We start from the raw sequence: 22595 nt of genomic DNA on the forward strand, positions 1-22595 counted from the left end.
GCTTTTAGTAAGTGCTATCAGGCCTGAGTCTTTCCCTTCATAGTAATGGGCTCCCTTCTGGTCCAGGGCAGGATCAGAAATTCCATCCAGAAGCCAAGGCCTTGAATCATGGATGCCAGGAGCCCACTTGGTACTCTACCCCCTTGTGGCCAAGGTGGTACCTAAGTTGCAAGACAAAGTCCCCTTTACTCTTTCCTCTCCTCTCCTCAAGCGGGAATCTCTTCTCATGACCATTACAGCTGGGAATGTGCTGGGTTACACCTGAAGCTAGCCTAGTTCTGGGTCTCACCCAAGGCCCACGGCGAGTACTACCTGGTTACCACTGCTGGTTAAAAGAATTCTTTAGTTAGCAGGTGATAAATTCCGCCAGGACTGGGTCCTTTCCTTCAAGGCAGCAGTTTCACTTCTGGCCCTAGGCATGTTTGGAAATGTCATCCCAGAGCTGGGGCTTGGAATGGGGGCCCCCCCAGGACTCTGCCCGGTGCCCTAATCTGCTGAGGCTGAGCTAGTATCCAAGTTACAAGATACAGTCCTCTTTACTCTACCCTGTCCTCTCCTCAAGCAAAAGGAAGGAGTCTCTCCCAAACCTGTGCACCTTGCTGCCTGGTGCTGGGGAAGGGGAGATGCAAGTACTCCCTTGGCTGCCCCAGCTGTTGTCTCACTAGGTCACATGCACCCCAAGTCTAAAGGCTCCGAACCCAGCCCAGCACCAGGATTTGACCGGGAATTGGAGTCCTTTTGGCCTAGACTGCCTTTCAAGTTTATTTAGGCCCCCAGAGCACTTTGGCCCATGGTGTTGTGGCTTGCTGGAACTCAGGCTTTTACGTGGTTGGGATGGACAATTCACCTCTGTCTAGGGCTGCTCAAAATGCTCCCTCTGCGGGCACTGTGGTGCTTTCTCCTGTGACAGGGCAACACTAAATTCCAGTAGAAAGTCCCACAATCACTGTGGTCTCTTTCCCCCAAGTAAACAGATTTTCTTTCTTCAGCATGTGGTAGCTGCTGCAGGAATTCTGGATGTGTGGTGCAGGATATTCAAGACTGTCCTTCTTACCCTCTTTAGTGCCTCTTTCCTTAATATGATGTTAAAACCAGGTAGTTTGATTGTTCACCTGATTTCTGGGTGTTAGGAAGGTGCTTTTTGTGTTTGTGGATAGTTGTTCAATTTGATGTTCTGGTGTGTATCTATTCAGCCATCTTGCTCCACCTTTTTTTGTCACATGTAGTTTGATACAGATTAATTTGATTATATAGATTGCCTTAGGTAGTATGGCCATTTTAATAATATTAAGTTTTCTCATCCATGGACATGGGCTATTTTTCCATTTGTTTGTATCCTCTTCAGTTTCTTTCATCAGTGTTTTGTAGTTTTGGTTTATTCCTAAATAATTTTTGTAGCTATTGCAAATGGGACTGATTTCTTTTTCAGCTAGTTCATTGTTTGTGTGCAGAAACACTTAAAACTTTTTGAGTCTTGATTTTGTATACTGCTACTTTACTGTATATTATTTTATTCATTCTAACATTTTTTAGTGGATTCTTTACGTTTCTCTCTATATAAGAACATGTCATCTGCAAATAGAGACTTTCCAATTTGGATGCCCTTATTTTTTTTCTCTTGCCTAAAATTGCTCTGGTTAGAACTCCCAGTATTATGTAGAATAAGAGTGGTGAGAGTGGGTATTCTTACCTTGTTCCAGTTCTTAGAGAAAAAGATTTCAGTTTTTCCCCATTCTGAGCAGTGGGTTTATCATATATAGCCTACATTGTGTTGAGGTACTTTCCTTCTATAACCAATTTATTGACAGTTTTTATCATAAAAGGATGCTGATCTTCATAAAATGCCTTTTCTGCAGCTATTGAGATGATCATATGGTTTTTGTCCTTAATTCTGTTAATACAATATATCACATTTATTGATTTGCATATCTTGAACCATCCTCACATTCCTGGGATAAATTCCATTTGATCACGGTGTATTATCTTTTTGATATGTTGTTGGTTATCATTTGTTGGTATTTTCTTGAGGACTTTTGCATCTATGTTCATCAGAAATATTGGCCTGTAGTTTTGTTGTTGTTGTTGTTGTGTCCTTGTCTGGTTTGGTATCAGAGTTATGCTGGCCTCGTAAAATCAGTTAGGAAGAGTTCCTGCCTTTTAAAAAATGTTTGGAGAATAGTATGAGAAGAATTTTCATTAATTTCTCTTTAATGTTTTTTTTAAAGTTCTAAACCTTTTAAATTCTCCTGGAAGCCTCTCATCCCTACTCTATAATTGTAAAAAGGAAACAAATTAGCACAGAAATCAAAAAGTTTCTATGTTCTTCTAAAAATTACTACGATTCTGTGAAAGTTCTCAGGTACATTTTTAGCATATTCTACCATTTATTATCTCTTTGCAAATAAATTTTTTGCCTTTCCTGCATGTAAAGAAATGCTGTACATAAGATATTTGGCCATAGCATACAAATGAAAATTCAAAAAAAATATTTTAGCTGGGTGGAAATATGTTACCCTGTTTGTTTTTACTTTCCATAAAAATAATTAACTGCTAACTTTCAAGCTAATATGGAGTTTAAGGGTCCTTTTAGACATGTATGAGTGAGGTGAGATGTGTAGACATGTGAGGACTTAAAAAAGTTGGGAAAAGGTGTGTGGTGTGTATGTGTGTTAAGTGATGGTAAGAAGTAAAAATAGTTAAATCTATTAAAGGAAATCTCTAGATAAAAATAATCATAATATCAGTTAGCTACAACTGTTTTATGTAGAGGTAGGTTTCTCAAAAATGTTTGCACCTGGGTGCAGTGGCTTGTATCTGTAGTCCCAGCTACTTGGGAGGCTGAGGTGAGAGGATCACTTGAGCCCAGGTGTCTGAGGCTATAGTGAGCTATGATTGCACCACTGCACTCCAGTCTGGGCAACAGAGAAATACTTCATCTCTCTCTAAAAAGAACTGCATACCCTAAGCCATACTTTTGAAAAAAGAGATCTAAAATATTTGCAAAAAATATCTTCATTAATTTTCTATGTGGATTGCAAATTTCTTAATCAGGATACATTCATCTTGATATTTCTTCATCCTCGTATGAGTGCTATGCACCTTGTGAATGCTCAATTAATATTATCGAATGAAAGAGCAGTTGTATCTAGTAAACAGTGCTTCTTTTCCTTTCTCACTTCTAGCTCTCATACTGAATTAAAGACAAAGCATTATCTACATTGATATGTGGCTACCAAATTGGCCACAATATTCTTGGATTTTGTATTTCAGTGAATAAAATAAATTTTTGATCACACAATTAGCTCACCCATACAGAAGTGTAATTTAGCCATTAAAGTTATCAACTTATACTAAATTCTTTCATGCTGCAAATTTTTAGTTATATATGCCAAACACAGGAACTGTGAAGTTTTATTTGTTAAATTTGCTGGAATATTCTCTTAAAACTTTCCTCTATCCCTGGTTATTTTATTTTTGTTTTAAGAGATGTGTTTCTCACTATGTTTCCATACCAACAGTCAAACTCCTGGGCTCAATCGATCCTCCTACCTCATCCTCCCCAGTAGCTGAGACTACAGGTACGTGCCACTATGCCAGGCTATCCCTGGTTCTATGAGCATGACTCCCAAAAAACTTGTTGCAGAGAAGGTCCCTGTTTGAAGCAGACAAAATTTTGATGTGGCAATAAGGTTGTATTAAAAAGTCTACCTCCACATTCCAGTATTGTAACGTGGTGAATTCTGAGTATGTGTGGAACAGTTTTGGGCTTCTCCACAGTGTAAGGCTTAAATATAATCACATAAGATTTCCTAACGGCTACGTGGCATCCCAAAAGGGAGCCACCTTGTGAATCTACTATTTTAAAACCTCCCCTCTCAGATAAAAATTCTCTGTGAAATTGATGCTAATATCCACTTGAATAATATATGGAGTTTTCAGAATCATGCATAGCAAGACATCTGTAACACAAGACTATGAATACTACTTGGCAAGATTTGATATTCAATTGGTATTCATTGCTCCAATATGGATATTTCACAATTGGAGTGAGACAACTGTTAGCAATACAGCATGGTCAGAATGGCTAATGGGCGCATTCAATAAGTAAATGCACAGAAAAAGAAACTTCTTGTCTCTTCTTGAATCATTTCTTTGCTAGTGAGTTCTAATTTATTCCCATACTAATCTATTACTAAATTGGAAAATATGATTGCCAAGCTCCTTTTTAGAAATATAAAAGCTTAAAAATTTGAGCATTAATTCATGCTTAAACATAGTCTTTTATAATATACTTTCTCAGTCTGTATAGTTATTACAGTTTGATATTTAATAAAATTATTTCAAAATGTATTTATTTGAATTTATGGTTATAACAGAGCTACATTTGACCCATACGGCCTACATTTGTTATAATAAGCTAAGGACAAAATAATGTAGGCTATAGGATACACAAAATTTGAAAAACTAGAAATAAAAATCAGTATATCAAAAATGTTTTTTCTCTAATAAAATTTATTGGAAAGTTTTATTCTAATAAATAATGTCCTTATCCAATAGGATCTATCCTGTTTGAATAAGATAAAGTCATACTCATCTGACATAAAAATAAAATAGCAATAGTAATAATGCTAGAATCTCATGATTATCTACAGATGGTTAATCCACACACTTTGGCGTCTAACTCAGCTAGATAAAGGCTATGGTCCTATTTTTCAAGGAACTCAATCTCGCTCTCTTTTTTTCCATCAAATGGCAAAATAACTGTGTTAAGATTAATCACTGGCAAACGTACTATCAAAAAACTATCAACATTGAAGGCAGAATATCTTAGATAATACCCACTCAAAGATATACTAGATGTTAAAACAGCTATTCTTCTACTAAATAAAATAGGACTTATTCAGCTAGCAGTTTTACTTGTGTTGTCACCAGACCTGTCAATCATTCAAAAGATAAGGAAATTCACAGTTCTATAAAATAACGAGGCCAATTCTTATAAGGTAAACAAAAAAAATTAGCTTCATTATATTATTATCACAGTCCTATTGTGACTGTGGTAAAGAGTTGATGTAAACAGTGTTATAAAGGATGACTTCATGTCCTTTGAAGGGACATGGATGAAGCCGGAAACCATCATTCTGAGCAAACTATCGCAAAGAGAGAAAACCAAACACCACATGTTCTCACTCATAGGTGGGAATTAAACAATGAGAACACTTGGACACAGGATGGGGAACATCACACACCGGGGCCTGTGGTGGGGTTGAGGGAGGCAGGAGGGATAGCATTAGGAGACATACTTAATGTAAATGACAAGTTAATGGGTGCAGCACACCAACATGGCACATGTATACATATGTAACAAACCTGCACGTTGTGCACATGTATCCTAGAACTTAAAGTATAATGAAAAAAAAATAAAAATAAAACAATTTAAAAAGTCCATTACTTATGCAATTGTGTAATGTCACGTATTCTAGAAGACAATACTTCTATACACATAATATTTAAATCAATCTGACATTTATTTTCTCAAAGTTTTATTTCATTTTAAATTGACACATAATAATTGTGCATATTTAATGGGTACATTTTGATATTGTGATACATGTATACACTGTATATGATCAAATCAGGGTACTTAGCTTATCCATCACCTCAAACAATTATCATTTCTTTTTTTTCCTTGTTCCCACACTACACAGATGTAACAATGATCATTTCTTTGTGATGAGAACATTCAGAATCTTCTTTTGTAGTTACAGTTGACCCTTTAACAATGTGGAGGTTATGAGCACTGACACCATGTGCAATAGAAAATCTGTGTATAACTTTTGATTTCTCAAAAACTTAACTACTAATAGGCTACTGTTGACTAGAAGCCTTGCTGATAACATAAACAGTTGATTAACACATATTCCATGTTATATGTGTTATATACTGTATTCTTACAGTAAAGTAAGCTAGAGAAAAAAATGTTACCAAGAAAATCATAAGGAAGATAAAATGTATTTACTACTCATTAAGTGGAAATGGATCATCATAAAGGTCTTCATCCTTGTCTTCATGTTGAGTAGGCTGAGGAGGAGGAAGAGAAGGGCTTGGTCTTGCTGTCTCAGAGATGGCAGAGGTGGAAGAAAATCTGTGTAAAAGTGGACAGGCACAGTTCAAACCAGAATTGTTCAAGGTTCAACTGTATATTTACTATAAATACTTAACAGTTTAATCCACTGAAAACCTAATTTGTCTCAGTAAAAGATACCATCACCCACCCAAGTTATACAAGACAGAAACATGGACTTGATCCTTGAGTATTCTCTCTTCCTCACTTGGTGTATCAATTATCACATCCCATCTGTTAGCTCTTCATATTTCTTAAACCCATCAATTGTCTCCATCTCTACTGCTACTGTCTTAGCTCAACCACCCTTCATCTTTTACCTTGTCTATTACCACAGCCTTTTAGGTGGACTATAAATTTCTAGTTTTGTCCTGTCTCAAGTTTCACCATTCATTCTCCATGGTGGATCCAGCATGACCTTTCCAAAACATAAATAGAATCTTGTTACTTCTGTGAGTAAAAACTTTTTAATTGTGCTCAGTAACATACAGGATGAAAACTGTATTTTTTGGCATGTCTCATAAAGCCTTTCCTGCTTGCCCCCTGCCTTCTTTGCCAACCTCATTTTCCATGCCTTCTCTTCGCCCCCCAACGTCCTGTATTCTAATCATTTCAAGGTACTTGGAGTTCCACAAACACTCCCTACATTTTCACACTTTCCACATTTTACACATGTTCTTTTTTTTCTGCCTTTATGCCCTCACTTTTCTTTGGTCCCTACTCCCACATACCTGAAAAACTCATACTTGTTCTTCCAAGCTTAGATAAAAAAACACATTCTTTGTAGAATATTTCACTGATGAAGTCAAGCAGTCATTTGCTTTGTCCACTTGCTTCCACAGCACCTCGTATACACTCACTCCCCCCAATACTGCATAGTACATTGAATTATAAAAATATGTAAATCCATATTCCCCATTAGTTTTTGAGCTATTTAAGGGCAGAAACTGTGTTATATTCTTTTCTTTATCCCTAGTATTTAGCAGACTGCCTAATATTTAATAAGGTCTCAAAAATCATACATTATTTGACTACTTATAGATGACATTTGGTAAATGAATTACAGATAATATACCAGAAATAAAACATTTATGTGTATTTTAAAAATCACATACAGAAGTTTTAATCTTAAGTGTTTAATCTCACTCTACTCTTGCTTATTGCACTCTAAAAGTGGAAAAATCAAAGCTAGAAATACTACAAGTTTTAGTTAAATGAAAGTTGTGGTTGTGTCTATAATGGGAGTTAAGTACTTTTAAGATATGCAAATATCAGGGAATAATGGTACTATATATTCCATATCACTCATTCAACAGATATTGATTACCTAATTGATTCCTGTTACTGTACAAATTGCTAGAGATAAAAAACATATGATTATATCACAGTACTCAAACTCATAGTCTAATGGGAAGAAAAAATGATGACAGTACAATGTGTTCAATACTGTAAGAGGGTAAGTCACAGGATGCTATGTGAATTCATATGTGCCTAACCCAGGAAATGTTAAGGAAGGCATTTCAAATATAAGTAGCAGCTGCCCAGGCAAAGAAGAAGGATAGATAATCCAGGCAATGGCAAGAGTCTGTGAAAAGCCACTAAAGTGAGTGCAAGTGTGTCTTATTTGAAGACTGCCCGCTATATATATTCATGTTTCAACACATCTAGAACATAGAGGGCACGGTCCAGTCAAACACATTTTTTTTAAGCTTATATTTTAGGTTCAGAGGTACCTGCGAGGGTTTGTTACATAGGTGAACTTGTCTCATGATGGTTTGTTGTACAGATTATTTCATCACTCAGATACTAAGTCCAGCACTCAATCGTTATCTTTTCTGCTCCTCTCTGTCCTCCCAGCCTCCACCCTTAACTAGAATTCTGTATCTGTTGTTCCTTTCTTTGTGTTCATAGGTTATCATCATTTAGCTCCCACTTATAAGTGAGAATATGTGGTCTTTGGCTTTCTGTTCCTGCATTAGTTTGCTAAGAAAAATGGCCTTCGGCTCCATCCATGTTCCCAGAAAAGACACATCTCAATCTTTTTATGACTGCATAGTATTCCATGGTGTATATATGCCACATTTTCTTTATACAATCTGTCATTGGTGGGCACTTAAGTTGATTCTATGTCTTTGCTATTGTGAACAATGCTGCAATAAACGTTTGTGTGCATGGGTCTTTATGGTAGGATGATTTATATTCCTCTGGGTATACAGCCAGAAATGGGACTGGTAGATCAAATGGTAGTTCTGCTTTTAGCTCTTTGAGGAATAACCATACTTCTTTCCACAATGGTTGAACTAATTTACACTTCCACCAACAGTATATAAGTATTCCCTTTTCTCTACAACCTTGCCAGCATCTGTTATTTCAAAGACTTTTCTAAGTCATGCTAAGAAATTTTATTCTGAAGACAGTGGCAGGTGGTAGGCAGTTGGAGAGGAGAATTGAAGGATTTTGAAAAGAAGAGTGCTGTGATCAGATCTGCATTTTAGAAATATCACTGGTTAACTTGTACAAAATGTATGGAAGTGGAGAAAACAGTTGACAAGATTGGAGACACAGACACCAGTTACAGTCAAGGCAAGATGTGATCATGGCCCAGTAGTAATAACTCAGTAGTAACAGAGGTGAAAAAATGTATTTAAACTATAGAATTGATAGGTATGAGAGACTATGTAGAGGGGTGTCCAGAATACAGTCTTAGTTCTCTGATTTGGATTACTGGGTAGTTTGGTAATACCACTCACTATGTCTGGGCATAAGAAGAGGACAATATTCACAATAGCAAAGACTTGGAACCAACCCAAATGTCCATCAATTATAGACTGGATAAAGGAGATGTGGCACATATGCACCATGGAATACTATGCAGCCATAAAAATGGATGAGTTCATGTCCTTTGCAGGGACATGAATGAAGCTGGAAACCATCATTCTCAGCAAACTATCACAAGAACAGAAAACCAAACACTGCATGTTCTCACTCATAAGTGGGAGTTGAACAATAAGAACACATGGACACAGGGAGGGGAACATCACATACTGGGGCCTATCAGGGGGTGGGGGGGTAGGGGAGGGATAGCATTAGGAGAAATACCTAATGTAGTTGATGAGTTGACGGGTGCAGCAAACCCCCATGGCACGTGTATACCTATGTAACAAAACTGTACGTTCTGCACATGTGCTCCAGAGCTTAAAGCGTGTGTGTGTGTATATATATACACACACACATACATATACACAACAGTTTTGACCCTGTTTGGAGCACTTGTGTGTCATAAGGATGGAGACATACAGTAGGTAGGAGGAGACATACAGTAGGTCTGCAGCTTAGGAAAAAGGCCTTAGCTATAAATACTCACTTAGAAGATATCATCATAGAAATGGTAGTTAAAAGCATGGGAATAAATAACTCTCAAATCTCTGCTTTTGGTCAAGACTTTTTTTCTGGGCTCTAGACTAAGAATGAGCACATACTTTCAGTGGAGTGGTAGAGGACAGAAAGCAGACAGTGGTAGACTGGGAAGAGAGTGGGTGGTAAAAAAGTGGAAGTAGTGTAGCCCACATTTTTAGAAGTTTGAGTGTGAAGAGTCTCCAAAAGAATGTTATTGATGGAGAAAATTTATGATCAAAGACTTGTTGAGGGGAGGTGGGACTCAAAAAGAAGGACATATTTTGGATTAGAACTGGAAACAAACAATGAAGAAGTAATCTGGATAAAAATAGGCTGGGCGCAGTGGCTCACGCCTGTAATCCCAGCACTTTGGGAGGCTGAGGTGGGTGGATCACCTGAGGCCAGGGGTTCAAGACCACTCTGGCCAGCACAGTGAAACCTCGTCTCTACTGAAAATACAAAAATTAGCTGGGTGTGGTGGTGGGCGCCTGCAATCCTAGCTATTCAGGAGGCTGAGGCAGAAGAATTGCTTGAACCCAGGAGGTGGAGGGTGCAGTGAGCCAAAATTGCCTGGGTGACAAAAGCAAGACTCCGTCTTAAATAATAATAATAATAATAATAATAATAATAATAATAATAATTTTGTCTATGGGGGTTCAAAACGTTGAGAGCACGTTCAGAACTGCATTTGACAAAAGATCACTATGACAACATGTGACAATTGAATTGGAGGTTGAATTAATTCATAAGTGTGTGCATTCCTCAAGGCTGGGGGGAAATCCCAAGGTTTCAGCTCTTAAAGGAAGAAACAGAGCACACCAAAACACATTCCTACAAATCCACACCAGCCATGGAGTTGAATGTAACCTCAGGTTATACTGAGCCTGTGATTGAAATTGAGCAGGATACAAGATCAAGATAAAAAAAAAAAATTAGTTCTATACACTAACAATGAAGAATTCTAAAATGAAATTTAAAAATAGATTCATTTACAATGGCATCAAAATGAATTAACCACTTAGAAATAAATTTAACAAAAAAGCACAAGCTACAAACTACAAAACATTGAAATAAATTAAGGAAGAAATAAAGTCAAATAAAATTGTCGAAATAAAGTAAAGAAGACCATAATAAATGAAAAGATATCCTGTGTTTACGGATTAAAAGACTTAATATTGTTAAGATGACAATACTACCCAAATTGACATACAGATACAATATGCAAGCCCTATGAAAATCCCAACTGCATTTTTTTGCAATACACTGTGACTCTAAAATTCATATGCAAATACCAGAGTGCCAGAACAGCCAAAACAATCTTGAAAAAGAGGAACAAAAATGGACGATGCATACATCACTACAAAGGATGTAATCAAGACAGTGAAGCACTTCAAAGCATGAGGTAGGCTGATTTCAAAAAAAGACAGTGAGGTGCTGATATAAGAATAGACATATTGATCAACGGAGTAGAACTGAGAGTTCAAAAATAAACCCTCACATTTATTGTCAAGTGATTTTTTTTACAAGGGTGCCAATAAAATCCAATGGGAGCAAGATTTGTCTTCTCAAGAAAATCATCCTGGGACAACTGGATATCCATATACAAAATAATGAAACTGGACATCTACTTCACACGATATATAAAATTAAAAACAGATCAAAAACCTAAATGTAAGGAGCTAAAACTATACAACTCTTAGAAGAAAGCAAGAGCAAATCTTTGTGACCTTGGGATAAGCAATGGTTTCTTAGATAAGACACCAAAGGTATAACTGATAAAAGAAAAAAATAAGTAGACTGGAAATGATCAAACTTTAAAATTTTGTGCTCAAAGGACATCACCAAGCAAGTAAAAAGAGAGTAAGAGAGTGAGAGAAAATGTTAGTAAGTCATATGTCTGCTAAAGGACTTGTATCGAGAATATATTGAAGAGCTCCTACAACTCAAAAGTAAAAGGACAAATAACCCAATTAAATACTTGTCAAAGTATACAAATAGACATTTCTCTCATTTTAATTTTTTTAATCTTAATTTTTAATTTTTCTGGGTACATAGTAGGTGTATATATGTATGGAGTATATGAGTTATTTTAATACAGGCATGCAATGCATAATAATCACATCAATGTAAATGGGGTAAACATCACTTCAATAATTTATCTTTTCTTTGTGTTACAAAACATCCTTTTAGTTATTAACACTCTTTTAGTTATTTTTAAAAGCACAATAAATGATTGTTAGCTGTAGTCACTCTGTTATGCTACCAAATACTAGATCTTACTCGTTCTATCTAATTATATTTGTGAATCCATTAAAAATCCCCACCCCTTGTCCTGCCACTACTCTTCTTAGACTCTGGCAGCCATCACTCTACTTTATATTACCACGAGTTCAAGTGTTTTAATTTTTAGCTCCCACAAATAAGTGAAAACATGTAAAATCTGGCTTATTGTGCTTGGCTTATTTTACTTAACATAATGTCCTCCAGTTCCATCTGTGTTGTTGTGCATGACCGAATCTCATTCTTTTTAATGGCTAAATAGCATTCCATTGTGCATATGTACTACATTTTCTTTCTCTATTCTGTCGATGGACATTTAGGTTGCTTCCAAATCTTGGCTATTGTGAATATTGCTGCAATAGACTTGAGAATGCAGACAACTCTTGGGTATCTTGATTTCCTTACTTTTGGGTATATAGCTAGCAGGATGGCTGGATCCTATAGTACTTCTATTTTTAGTTTTTTGAGGAACTTCCAAACTGTTCTCCATAGTGGTTGTACTACTTTAAATTCCCACTAACAGCATAGAGGGTTCCCTTTTCTCCATGTCTCCGCCAGCATTTGCCTGTCTTTTGAATAAAAGTCATTTTAACTCAGGTGAGATGCTGTAACATTGTAGTTATGATATGCATTTCTCTGATGGTCAATGATGCTGAGAACCTTTAAAAATTTTTTTATTTTAATTTTTGTGGGTACATAATAGGTACATATATATATATTTTTTTAATGGGGCATCAAATGTTTTGATACAGGCATGGAATTTGTAATAATCACATCATGTAAAAATGGGGTATCCATCCCCTCAAGCATGTATCCTTTGTGTTACAAACAATTCAATAATACTCTTTTAGTTATTTTAAAATGTACAATTAAATTATTACTGACTATAATCACCCTGTTGTCCTATCAAATACCAGATCTTATTCATTTTTTTTTTTTTTTTTTTGAGATGGAGTCTTGCTCTGTCACCAGGCTGGAGCGCAGTGACACGATCTCAGTTCACTGCAACCTCCACCTCCCTGTTTCGAGCGATTTTCCTGCCTCAGCCTCTGAGTAGCTAGGACTACAGGCACGCACCACCATGCCCAGATAATTTTTTTGTAATTTTTAGTAGAGATGGGGTTTCACCATGTTGGCCAGGATGGTCTCGATCTTCTGACCTCGTGATCAGCCTGCCTCAGCCTCCCAAAGTGCTGGGATTACAGGCTTATTCATTCTTTCTATATTTTTGTACCCATTAACCATCCCCACCTCCTCGCCCTCCCCCCACTATCCTTAGCAGTGTCTGGTAACCATTCCTCTGCTCTCTGCCTCCATGAGTTCAATTCTTTTGATTTTCAGGTCCCACAAATTAGTAAGAACATATTAAGTTTGCTAGCAAGGATGTGGAGAAAAGGGAACCCTCATACACTGTTGGTGGGAATGTAAATTAGTATATCACTACGGAGAGCGGTTTGGAAGCTCCCCAAAAAACTAAAAGTAGAGCTACCATATGATCCAATCCCACTGCTGGGTATATACCCCAAGGAAAGAAAAGCAGTATATGGAAGGGATATCTGCTCCCATGTTTATTGTAACAGTGTTTACAATAGCCAAGATTTGGAAGTAACATAAGTGTCCGTCAACAGACGAATGGAGAAAACAAGTGTGGTACCTATACACAGTGAAGTATGACTCAGCCATAAAAAGAATGAGATCCTGTCATGTGCAACAACATGGGTGGAACTCGATATCATTATGTTAAGTGAAATAAACCAGGCACAGAAAGACAAACTTCACATGTTCTCATTCATTTGTGAGAGCTAAAAATCAAAACACTTGAACTCATGGAGATAGGGTGTAGAATAAGGTTGTCAGAGGCTGTAAAAGGTAGTGTCTGGGGGATTGGACATGATTAATGGGTGTACAATTTAGTTAGACATAATGAATAAGATCGAATATTTGATAGCACAACCGGGTGACTACAGTCAACAATAATTTATTGTAGATTTAAAAATAATTAAAAGATTATAACTTGAATGTTCCTTACACAAAGAAAGGATAAATGCTTGAGGTGATGGATACCCTATTTACCATGATGTGATTATTACATGTTGTATGCCTATATCAAAATATATCACTTACTCCATAAATATATACACCTACTATGTACCTACAGAAATTAAAAATTAAAAATGAATAAGTATAAATGAGCAGAAATCCCTCACTTTTAAAACTCATTTTAAAAGTAATTCACATGTATTCTCTCACTTGTTCCTCTCATCATTCTTTAGAGACAAAGACTATTGACTTGTCTGTCCTCCCTTCCCCCCGAACTATAACATCTATGTCTTGTGTATTTTTGTGTCCAGATTCTTAACACATAGAAAGTGCTCAATAAAAAATGACATGAATAATTGAAGAAGTTACATCCTTTATTGAAGATTTTCTTTAAGACACACAATGAGTAGATATACCTTGCCAATCACTGGACTGAGCACTGCATACATATTATCTCATTTAGCATTTGTAACAGAAAACTATGAGGCAGACATTGTTATTATTAGTTCCATTTAAAAACTAAGGAACCTAAGGCTCCAATAGGTTAAAAAATGTAGTGCTGGTACTGAAACCCTGTCAGTATATGTGATCACCCAAGGAGAGTACATGGATTTAAAATAAAGGGACAGATACTAGAAACTTGACCATAATCCCCAGTCTTATTCCACTAAATTTTGTGTTCACTTACTCATCACTAATTCACAAAGGAATTTCTTTAAAATGAGAGATGATACATGTATAGTAATTATATTTTCTGATCTAAAAACGAGGACGTGTGGTATAAAAAGTTTTTTTAAAATCCATTTATTTACATTAAAAGTTTTACACAGGCATAACATATTTAGGTAATGCCGTTAGCAATTTATTATATATAATATTATATAATTAACATTTATTGAAAAAATGTTACATAAAATCAGTGCTGTCCCTATAAAAACTTAAAACATATGGTCTCTATTAGGTGTAGTGCCAATGAAGAAATCTGTGAGGAACATGAGTCAGATTCTCTCAGGATTTAAATTACTCTGTAGTTATAAAACGTGCACCTTTAGCAGATGCATTCACTCTTTCTTATCTACAGTACCTCAGGGTACTATTTAATGGTGTTAAATAGAGCTCAAGGAAGGTGACTGCATTTTAATGCAGCTTCCAGCATGTTCACATAAATGTATATTCGTGTGTGCCTTTGTGCATGTGTCTGTGCACTCATGCATGTGTGTGGGGGTGACTTAGATCAGAAGTAGGGAAATGTTTTACTTAGAGATTTAAAATACTTAATTTCATTACATTTCCGTGCTTCTGGCAATAGAGAATTTAAACATAGTATAGGGGACTGTTAATCAACAATAATTTTAATTAACAGAGATTCTGGCTCATTTTGCTGGCTTTTAAGGCCCATTTTTAAGATTGTATCATGTGCCATTGTATACCCTAATCTATTGTAAGTTATGCTTTCAATGAGTTTTTTTTAACTCCATTTATACATACTTTCTTTTTTGAATTTTAATTTTAGGTTTAGGGGTACACGTGAAGGTTTGTTACATAGATAAACGTGTCACGGGAGTTAGTTGTACATATTATTACATCACCCAGGTATTAAACTCTGTACCCAATAGTTATCTTTTCTGCTCCTCTCCCTCCTTCCACCCTTCCTTCCAAGTAGATTCCAATGTCTACTGCTTCCTTCTTTGTGTTCATAAATTTTTATCATTGAACTCCCACTTATAAGAGAGAACATGCAGCATTTGGTTTTCTGTTCCTGTGTTAAGTTTGCTAAGGATGATAGCCTCCAGCTCCATCCATGTTCCACAAAAGAAACGACTTCATTCTTTTATGGCTGTATAATATTCCATGGTGTATATGTACCACATTTTCTTTATCTAGTCTGTCATTGATGGGCATTTAGGTTGATTTCATGTCTTTGCTATTGTGAACAGTGGAGAATTCAGATCTCTGTCAGCTGGAGAGCTCTGCTGGGGAAGGCCAGAGACCCCAGGTGGGAGATCCTGCCCAGTAAGGTGGATCAGGACCAGGTACCTGCTTAAAGCAGCAGTCTGGCCACATTTTGATAGAGCAGCTGCGCTATGCTGGAGGATCCCTTCTGTCCCGGGTCAGCTCAGACTCTCCAAAGCCTGAAGGCTGGAATGGCTAAGGTACCTGAACAGCAAAGATGGTGGCCCGCCCCTTTCCCCTGGAGCTCCTTCTTAGTGAGGTGCAATGCCACCACTGGTAGCTGGCTGGAATTTCAAGCCAGTGGGTCTTGTGTAGTGCCGTGGAAGTGGGGCTTGTGGGCTGTTGCTGCTTAACCCCATGGATTCAGTCTTTTTCCTAGGAGTAGGTACAGGAGTGTAACTTTTCACTTTGCAAAGTTGCAGCTACTTTTGCTGGAAAGCCTGAGTATCTGTCTTCAAGGCCTCCAGGCATACCTGAGCAGCTGCTCTGCCAGGACTCCATGTAGCTCTGTCTGTCAGACTAAAGACTGAAGGCTCTGGCTGAGTGGGTTCACAAGGAGATCTCCTGACTTAAGGGTTGCAAAGATCTGTGGGAGAAGTGTAGTTTCCCAGGGTCATTCATTCACTTACCACTTCCCTCAGTTGGGGAGGATCCCCTGGCTCCCTGTTGCTCCCAGGTGGGTTGTTGTCCTGTTTTGCTTTTCTTCATTCTCTGTGAGTCAAGTTGTTTCCTTGATTAATCCCAATGTGAGTACCTGGATGTTTCAGTTGAAGATGTTATATTTATCACTGCTTCTGTTCCTCTCCATGACAGCCACGCACACTAGCTGTTTCTAGTCAGCCATCTTGGCCACTCCTCCCATTTATATATACTTGCTATACATTTATGGCTTTTTTGTTCAATCCTGGGTGTGAAACTTTTCTTTTTGTTTCACAAGCCTATCTGGCATGCATTAAAGAACATTGAGAAAGTTAAAATTCACTTCACAGCTGATCCAGAAGAGCTCAAAGGGTTCTGTGAGTCACTATGTTTTTGGATAAGGCTATTATTTGGAGCAAAGACAGGAAAAGAAACAATTTGTTTCTAATTGTTGGAGTAATCCTAGAGTGGGGGTTGAAGACTAATTACCTCTTTGACATTCTTTTATTTCCTTGACTCACTTATCCCCTGTGAATATTCATTCACCAGATCTTAAATACCCAATGCTTAATTATCTTTAGTTCTGATCAAGAAGTGAGACTAAAGGAAATATGTATGTATTAAATCTTCAAACAAAAAAAAATTAATCCAATTTCCTTTTAGAACATTTTCTTCTAACTTTGGACTAAAGCTGATAATAGAAGCCAAATTGATTAGTTTGAGTACCAAATTGTATTTCTTGTTCTTATTCTTCTTATGAGGGCACAAAGATAACAAAAGGCAGTTAGCCAGAAGGATGGAAAATTAAAGGATCCTGGATAGTAAACTGGTTCTGATTGAGAGCTCACTTTGCCTTATTTATTGCTCAGATTACTCCTCATCTGTGCTTGGCATTATCTTGGATATTTCAGGAGACCATTAAAGTATAGGGTCACAGCATTGAGATTACAGACTCGATAGGAGAAGAAACCAATGTTATTCCTTTTGGTCTTTAGCATAAAAATGCACTCATCACTGTTCAGTAGATATCATTCATTGATTCATTCAACAAAATTTATTGAATCCCTACTATATGCCTAAAATTATTCTATACATTGGTGAAACAGTGGTATCTCGATATTGAGTCTTGCCTCATAGTATTTACATTGAAGAAGGGAAAGAAGACAGAAAATAAACAAATAAGCAAGTAAGTAAAATAATTTCAGATTGTGATAAATTCTATAAATAAAAATAAAACAGGGTGATGTAACAGTGACTTGGGAGTGGGCAACATTAAATGGAAAAGTTAAGGAAGACTTTGAAGAGACCCGATATTTGAATTGAGACTAAAGGCTGAGAAAAACCCTTCCATATAAAAAGAGAAATAACTTTCTAAGCAGAGAGAAGAACTAGTACAAAAATTCTTCCAAAAATAGACTTGATGTTTTCAAAGAAAGAAATTCAACATGGCTGAAATGTTGATAAGGTAGATGTGTCATGCTGGGCTTTGTAGGATACAGTAAGATATTTGGTTTTGTTGTCAAGTCATACAGGATCACTGCCTCTATGGTACTAATTCTAAATGTTGTACAGAGAATGGTTTGGAGGGAGCCATGACTATAAGCAGGAAGAGTCCAGAATCTGATATAAGTCTAAGAAAGAGATGATGTCTAGAACTAGAGTGGTGACGATGGAGATAGAGAGAAGTGGGCTTCAAGGTCTATTTTATAAATAGAACAAACAAAACTTGCTGATTGGTTGAACATGGGGCATGAAGGAATGAGAGATATCAAGCATGACCACAAATATTTTGGTTTGAGTAACTGGATGGGTAAGGAACACGAGAGGTGGAGCAGGTTTGGGGCTGGTGGAGAGAAAGGATACAAAATTTTGGTTTTGACATGTTTAACTGGAGCTGCCTATCAGACCTCCAAGTGGAAATAGTGAATAGACAGTTGGATATGTGAATACAGATCTCAGGAGACAAGCATGGGCTGAAAAATATAAATTTGTTATCAGGATATGGTGCTATTTAAAGTCATGTTAATGGACTTACGGCCAGAGTATAGATTCAGAGGAAAAAAGAGCTTAGTAACAAGCCCTTAGATGCTTTAACATTTAGAGATCAGGTAGTGAAAGAGTAGCTGGGTTGGTGAGAGGAATTAGGGTAAATCAGAAATAGCAATAAGAGAAAAACCCAGAGAATGTGGTGGTATACCAGAAAAAAGAAGCAAGTATTTCAAGAAATACAGAAAGGTCTACTGTATTAAGTGCTACTGAGAGATCAAACCAGAGGAGGACAGAGCAATTACTATTAGATTCAGCAACATGGAGGTGGTTGATAACCTTGACAAAAGCACTTTCAGCAAAGAGGTGGGAACAGAAGCAAGCCTGAAATAAATTGAAAAGGGAAAGAGTGGTGAAGGAGTGTTGAAAATTAGGGTAGACAACTTTTTTTTTTTGAGATGTTTTATAATGATAGGCAGCAGAAAAATGAGGCAGTGGCTAAGAGAAAATGTGGAATTAATGGTTTTTATGGAATTCACATCTATATGTTAATAGAAATGATCCAATAGAAAAGAAGAAAGTGTTAATGTAGGACAAAATGAAAATTATTGCATGAGTAAAGTCCCTGGGGAGGCAAGAGGAGGAGGAATCCTGAGAACATTTGGAAGGGTTTGTCTTTTATACAAGCAGAGAAAGGTTATTCACAGCAGAGTGTATTAATACAGATGCAGATAGGTTGGTAAATTTGGTGGTGAGAAGATGAAATAGTTCTCTTCTGATTGTTTTTTATATTATTTGTGAAATAAGAAGTGAGGTTATCTGGGAATAAACAACATGGAGAAGTTGGAGGTTTGGAGAGAGAGAATATAGTGAAATATTTGTCTCAGAGAGTAGAAAAATTAATAGTTAGGGAATTGCAGGATAGGCTGAACAGTGATGTTGAACTTCAGGAAATTCTTTATCAGAAATTTTAAAGCCTTCAATTCATCTGAGAAGCCCAGATCTAGCCTTCCATTGTTCAGTGTACTCCTCGTTCTGAGCATTGCTTCCCTAGATAGAGTCTTTATTCTGTAACAATTGGAAAAACGTCATTGGCATTAGGGAGGAGAACAAACAGTGCAACTCCTTTGCCTGTTACTTCAAATACACGGGGCTCCTACTCAGGCTGTTCCACATAGATTAGATGTACCTTCATATCTTTCTGTGCACAATATTTTTGATCTTTGGAATGTCATCAGTGAGTCCCACAAACTTCTCTTCATTTAGTTACTTTCCCCAGCCTGCAGATGATGTTTTGCAATTTGATCATAAATTTAAATGGGAAATCTGCTCACTTTCCTACACTTATGTCTTAATGAGCCCCCCCACATTACTTCATACTTATACTTTGAAATTTGCAAGCTGAACCATGACTTAATGGTGCATTGGACACATCTGCCCCAGATTCTCGTAGCATCCCCCTCACTGTGGCTGTGGAAAAATGGAATCCCTGATTGTACCTATACTATAACCAAAAGGGTGTGTCAAAGGTTTTTGAGATAAGACATGGAAGTTAAATTTCTTTTGATGAAGAAAGTGGAAGCTACATTTACTATGTTTCTAGAGAACACGGGGAGGCTCAGCTTTGGGTCCGCCAATTATGACTCCAAGGTGGGGTGACCAGGACACTCCCAGTATCTGCCTGTTATTATTATTTTTCTAAATTATACTTTAAGTTCTAGGGTACATGTGCACAACGTGCAGGTTTGATACATAGGTATACATGTGCCCTGTTGGTTTGCGGCACCCATCAACTCATCATTTACATTAGGTGTTTCTCCTAATGCTATCACTTCCCCAGCCTCCCACCCCCCAACAGGCCCCGGTGTGTGATGTTCCCCACCATGTGTCCAAGTGATCTCATTGTTCAATTTCCACCAATGAGTGAGAACATGCGGTGTTTGGTTTTCCGTCCTTGTGATAGTCTGCTCAGAATGATAGTTTCCAGCTGCATCCATGTCGCTACAAAGGACATGAACTCATCCTTTTTTATGACTGCATAGTATTCCATGGTGTATATGTGCCATATTTTCTTAATCCAGTCTATCACTGATGGACATTTGGGTTGGTTCCAAGTCTTTGCTATTGTGAATAGTGCTGCAATAAACATACGTGTGCATGTCTTCATAGGAGCATGATTTATAATCCTTTGGCTATATACCCAGTAATAGGATTGCTGGGCCAAATGGTAATTCTATTTTAGATCCTTGAGGAATCGCCACACTGTCTTCCACAATGGTTGAACTAATTTACACTCCCACCAACAATGTAAAAGCATTCTTATTTCTTCACATCCTGTCCAGCACTTGTTGTTTCCTGACTTTTTAATGATTGCCATTCTAACTGGCGTGAGATGGTATCTCATTGCGGTTTTGATTTGCATTTCTCTGATGACCAGTGATGATGAGCATCTTTTCATGTGTCTGTTGGCTGCATAGACGTCTTCTTTTGAGAAGTGTCTGTTCATATCCTTTGCCAATTTTTGACGGGGTTGTTTGTTTCTTGTAAATTTGTTTGAGTTCTTTGTAGCTTCTTGATATTAGCCCTCTGTCAGATGGGTAGATTGTAAAAATCTTTTCCCATTCTGTAGGTTGCCTGTTCACTCTGATGGTACTTTTTTTTTTGCTGTGCAGAAGCTCTTTAGTTTAATTAGATCCCATTTGTCAATTCTGGCTTTTGTTGCCATTGCTTTTGGTGTTTTAGTCATGAAGTCCTTGGCCATGCCTATGTCCTGAATGGTATTGCCTAGGTTTTCCTCTAGGGTTTTTATGGTTTTAGGTCTAACATTTAAGTCTTTAATCCATCTTGAATTAATTTATGTATAAGATGTAAGGAAGGGATCCAATTTCAGCTTTCTACATATGGCTAGCCAGTTTTCCCACTACCATTTATTAAAAAGGGAATCCTTTCCTCATTTCTTGTTTTTGTCAGGTTTGTCAAAGATCAGATGGTTGTAGATATGTGGTGTTATTTCTGAGGTCTCTATTCTGTTCCATTGGTCTATATCTATATTTTGGTACCAGTACCACGTTGTTTTGGTTACTGCAGCCTTTTAGTATAGTTTGAAGTCAGGTAGCGTGATGCCTCCAGGTTTGTTCTTTTGGCTTATGACTGTCTTGGCAATGCAGGCTCTTTTTTGGTTCCATATGAACTTTAAAGTAGCTCTATCCAATTCTATGAAGAAAGTCATTGGTAGCTTAATGGGGATGGCATTGAATCTATAAATTACCTCGGGCAGTATGGCCATTTTCACGATATTGATTCTTGCTATCCATGACCATGGAATATTCTTGCATTTGTTTGTGTCTTCTTTTATTTCTTTGAGCAGTGGTTTGTAGTTCTCCTTGAAGAGGTCCTTCACATCCCTTGTAAGTTAGATTCCTAGGTATTATATTCTCTTTGTAGCAATTGTGAATGGGAGTTCACTCATGATTTGGCTGTTTGTCTGTTCTTGGTGTATAGGAATGCTTGTGATTCTTGCACATTGATTTTGTATCCTGAGACTTTGCTGAAGTTGCTTATCAGCTTAAGGAGATTTTGGGCTGAGATGATGGGGTTTTCTAAATATACAATCATGTCATCTGAAAACAGGGACAATTTGACTTCCTCATTTCCTAATTGAATACCTTTATTTCTTCCTCTTGCCTGATTGCCCTGGCCAGAACTTCCAACACTATGTTGAATACGAGTGGTGAGAGAGGGCATCCCTGTCTTGTGCCGGTTTGCAAAGGGAATGCTTCCAGTTTTTGCCCATTCAGTATGATATTGGCTGTGGGTTTATCATAAATGCCTCTTATTATTTTGAGATACTTCCCATCAGTAACTAGTTTACTGAGAGTTTTTAGCATGAAGGGCTGTTGAATTTTTTCAAAGGCCTTTTCTGCATCTATTGAGATAATCATGTGGTTTTTATCGTTGATTTTGTTTATGTGATGGATTTTGTTTACTGATTTGCATAATTTGAACCAGCCTTGCATCCCAGGGATGAAGCTGACTTGATCATGGTGGATAAGCTTTTTGATGTGCTGCTGGATTCAGTTTGCCAGTATTTTATTGAGGATTTTCATATCGATGTTCATCAGGGATATTGGTCTAAAATTCTCTGTTTTTGTTGTGTCTCTGCCAGGCTTTGGTATCAGGA

The 22595-nt window shown here is 37.2% G+C and overlaps 1 long non-coding RNA gene across 2 annotated transcripts in view; it reads right to left on the reverse strand.

The window, feature by feature from the left end:
* Nucleotides 1–6089: 6089 nt before the first annotated feature.
* Nucleotides 6090–22595, reverse strand: part of LOC115898728 — a 53790-nt gene continuing 37284 nt past the window's right edge. For both annotated transcript variants that reach the window (XR_004058418.1, XR_004058417.1), the window contains 2 exons: nt 16420–16544; nt 6090–6142 (listed from right to left, as the gene is read on the reverse strand). This is a non-coding gene — a long non-coding RNA (uncharacterized LOC115898728). The remainder of the gene's footprint in view (nt 6143–16419; nt 16545–22595) is intronic.

The sequence above is a fragment of the Rhinopithecus roxellana genome, chromosome 7, assembly GCF_007565055.1.
Source record: "Rhinopithecus roxellana isolate Shanxi Qingling chromosome 7, ASM756505v1, whole genome shotgun sequence".
Lineage (NCBI taxonomy): Eukaryota > Metazoa > Chordata > Mammalia > Primates > Cercopithecidae > Rhinopithecus > Rhinopithecus roxellana.